Source organism: Chaetura pelagica, unplaced genomic scaffold (assembly GCF_000747805.2).
Source record: "Chaetura pelagica isolate M959 unplaced genomic scaffold, ChaPel_1.0 scaffold1029, whole genome shotgun sequence".
NCBI lineage: Eukaryota > Metazoa > Chordata > Aves > Apodiformes > Apodidae > Chaetura > Chaetura pelagica.
In genome coordinates this window covers 2330-6725 of record NW_009954706.1, presented here as the reverse complement: position 1 = coordinate 6725, position 4396 = coordinate 2330, and positions in this window count along the sequence as shown.

Here is a 4396-nt window from a genome sequence, read left to right as displayed (position 1 = left end):
CTCAGCACATTTTTCAGGCTTTTTGTGGAAAAAAAATAAGGAAATACATAGAAAATAAAGTTAGCCCACCCTCAGGAATTTAAAAAATTGGTCGTATTGATCATTCATAGTTGGGTCTACAGAGAGAGGTTGTCAGAGCCCATTTCTGCATGAAAGGGAGAAATTAGGGCAATGGCTTAATAGCCCAAAGTCTTTGGAGCAATGTTTTTTGGAAGTCTGGGGTGGGTGATCCTAGAATGCCAGGTGGAAGGTACTTCAAGGATCATCTGTTCACACCTTTCTCAGTGCTACTCCAGTTGACAGGAGGTGGCTCAGCATCCTGTGAAGCTGAGACTTGTCACTGTCCAGTGTGGGGGAATCCACCACTTCCCTATTCCAATGTTTGATTGTCCTCATGGGGAATATTTACCTCTTATGTCCAATCAGAATCTCCCCAGGAGCAACTTGTGCCCATGACCCCTTGTCTTTTCCATGTGACTCCTTGTAAATAGAGTCTCCATCCTCTTGGGAGCCACCCTTTACATACTGGAACATGGTGATAAGGTCTCCCTGAAGCCTTCTCTTATCCAGGCTGAACAAACCCAGTTTTCTCAGCCTCTCCTCACACAGCAGGTCCTCCAGTCCTCTGATCATCCTTGTGGCCCTTCTCTGCACCCTCCTGGAATGGCTGCCTTGACTTTTACCAGTGCATCCCTTGGAGAGGATGGAGTGTCCCTCCTATCATCCCAGCAACTTGCCAACCAGTGTGAGAGGCTGGGCAGGTTCCCACCACTTGCCTTGACTCTCACCACCATCAAGTCCTGCTCAAAATTCCTCAATAAAAGGCCACAGTCAGGATTCTTCTAGCTTTGGATGTGCACACACTGGCCAGGCATCATCCTGCTCTGGGGATGCTACAGAAAATGCTACATCCATTCAAAAATCCTGGAGGATGGGACACCAGAGCAATAATCCCTAAAAACTAAAAGCTGCTGAAACCAAAGAGGTCCAGATGTTGTGTATGGGAGTCACACCATGGAAACACACACATTTATCCATAACAGGCCCAAGTTTGGTTCTTCCAAGCTGTGGCAGGACTCACATCTCACATGCCCTGCAAGTGGCAGAAAATCTCTGGTGGGGCTTTTCTCCTTAACACATGAACACTTTGCAGATGATGAAACCACAACATCTCTACATCTGGTCTAGTGGAAGGGGCCCCTGGCCACAGCAGGGAAGTTGCAACTAGATGATCTTCAAGGTCCCTTCCAACCCAAACCAGTCTGTAAGTCTACACTTCTTTCTTTCTGAGCTCCAGAAGTTCCAGAAGGAGTTTGGGAAGAAATTTAAGTTCTTTTTTTGGAAGTATCAAAAATTTTGGAAAAACTGATTTTAACTGGGGAAAAACAAAACAAAACAAAAACAAAAACAACAAAACAAAACCCAACAAAAACAACCTGACAACCCAAAAAAACAAACAAACAAAAACCCACCAAAATCAACGCAGTTCCTGGCCAGCTTTCAGATCTTGGCCTTGTCCTGATGCCAAGTTCATGAAGGGAGAGGGGAGGTGGGTTGGGGAGCTTTTGTTTTGCTTTGTTGGTTTTTTTTGACATAACTAAAAGGTTTTCCTGTAATCAACGGGCCCCTAAAGAAAACAGCAAGTTTAGCACACGCTGAGCGATCCCACCCGCCGGGGCTACTCCCATTGGATCAAGTCAAGAACTAGCTGGATTGTCACTGGGATCTGCCACAATAACAACTCCTCTCTGAAACTGGGAATACTGGGCAGCTCCTGGTTAGGTTTTTAAATGTCTGGAATTGCATCTCTCCTTGGTGATTTCAGGATTAGGAGCCAATTAAATGATCCAACTGTAGAAGTGTCTCCAACTACAGATTCATACTTTAGATTATTTTTAGGGGAAGGGGATTAACCTTTTATTTCCCTCCTTGTGCTCTTCCTAAACTTCTCACCCCACCCTGCTTCCTCACTGCTGTGACCCCTGAGGCTGGATTCTCTCTCTACCAAATATCAACCCTTGGCTCAATACATCATCTACCCTGAACTGCTGACAAAAATCTCCTCGTTTGCATAGAAGCACAGAATGGTCTGGGTTGGAAGGGACCTTTCAAGGCCATCTAGTCCAATCCCACCCCACAATGAGCAGGGATATCTTCAGCTAGATCAGGTTGCTCAGGTTTTGTGGCACCTTCACCTGGGCCACCTGCAGAGGTGACACTGTACACACGACCACCAAACCAACAGGTCAAGGCAACGGATAAATTCATGTTAATGTCCACCAAGAAATCACAGCACCAGAAGATGGGTCTTATGGACCTTTCCTAAAAGGATCATGCCTCAGATGTGGGCTCCTGGGGAAGGCAAGGAGACCCAGCTGGGTGGTGAGAAGATCCCTCCTTGGCTTCCAAGAAGGCAGCTTTCTGCTGGAAAACAAGCAATGTGGGCAACACCAATGAGCAAACACTTGGTCCATTCTTTACCCAGCAGGGCATCTGTGCTTGAAGAGAAAAAAAAAATAAAAATAATGGGCTAGCCTGGTGACAGCACAACGTGTCATCTGGCCAGGGCCAAGGCTGAGACCGAGCTCAGCATGTCTCGCACCCTGTAATCTCTCTTGGCTGACCTCAAGTGGCACTTGCAAGCCCAGGGCAGGACTATGGCCCCCATCTTCTCCTAGAGAGATGGAGACACAAACCCCAGAAGGTTTGATGGGTTTCTATATTGTCTTCTGGAGGGTCCTCAGGGCAGCTTGGGCCACCACAGCTTTTTTTTTTTTTTTTTTTTTTTTCCCTTGTGTTAATGACAAGTGGGATTTTTTTGCAGGATCTCAGGTAAAAGACACCCCTGCACTCCTCCTCCAGAAGCAAATGGTTATTACATCCATGTGAGGAGAAGACTGAGCATGACATGCAACCACACAGCTCATCAAAGCAAAGAAAAAGGGGCACCAAAAAGGGAGATTTCACTTCCTTTCTAGTCTCTCAGTAATTTACAGGCTACTTGGGACAGGGAACAGACAAAAGACCAAAAAAAAAAAAAAAATCCCCAAGAAAAAGCCTTCAAAGCCAAATTTCCAGGTATGCTTTGCAAAAGGCAAAGCAAAGCAACACCTTCAACATCCCCAACCCCCCCCCCCCTTCTCCCTGCTTTGGATGGCTGAGACGATTTCTGAAAGGCTAATAATTTAGAGGATGGTCACGTGTTAAGCTCCTGTTGTTTGCAGAGAAAATAAATTCTTAACCTACTGCAGGGATGCCACCACCCAAGGTGGCCCGTGAGGTCCTTCCACCCCACCAAGGCAAGAGCCCCCAAAGAGCCGGGACAGCCGGTCACGTCAACACGTACTTAGGGAGTCCTTAATCCATGGATTATTGACAGGATAGACCATCACATCTCCTCAGGAGCCATTACAGCCCATCGTGTCAGTAGGTACTTATGGAGTCCTTAATCTGAGGATTGACAGGCTAGACCATAAATTTGTGTCTACGCCTAATTAGGCAGCTCTTATTACTCCACCTATAGTCATGCAAGTCTGAAGAGCCTTACGATTATTTCTTTAATTTATTAACGAGTTGTCCACCCAATCACTTAAATGGCTCTTTGCTCTTAGCTAAAGAAATTAACCTTGTATGAAAATAAATGTTCACCACCCCCCCTCCAACCAGGAGTTCAGTTTGCTGCACTTTTCTAAGGGCTGGTACCCAGAATCTGAGATGTTGCCGATTGATTTGAAGCCTTTTCAAAGTCTGATTGGGACTCAGAGGAGAAAATTTAGGAGAAGCCATCAGGGAAAGGAGTGAGATTTCCTGGTATTTGGTTCAGAGTCACCTTAGCAGTGGCCTATAAGCTGGGGAGTGTTCTGCACAGTCCCATGCTGACCCAACTGAGAACTTCCATCACCTTCACCATGGCTGGGAAACCCTCTTGTGAAATCAGGACTAAAAAAATGAGGCCAGGTAAGATGGTGGGTAGAGATGACTGATCTCTGAGGACATCCCCTAAGTTTCCCACCCCAATTTGATGGTGCCTCCACTCAGCCATCCCCCAACCTGGAACCCAGCCCTGATCTTTGAGAGTTAATTCACGGCTGGGACACAAAAGCAAGAAAACAAACCCAGAAAAGATCCTTGGGAGCAAGACCTAGGTTGCTGCAGACCTACAGAGCCTCAAGAGCAGTCATGAGTATGGCACATGTCAAGGCTGCCCAAGCTTGAAAAATATGGGGTGACCAAGGTAGACGTGGGAAGTTGTGCCAGGTCCCCAGTGTCCCCTGCACGGAAGGAGCGGCAAGGGGGGGGGAGGAGATGGCAAAGAAAGAGCCAAAGTGCAACTCCTGAGTTCACAGAGTCCACCAAACCAGAAATTTGATTCATAAACATCCTATTAGTCACTGCT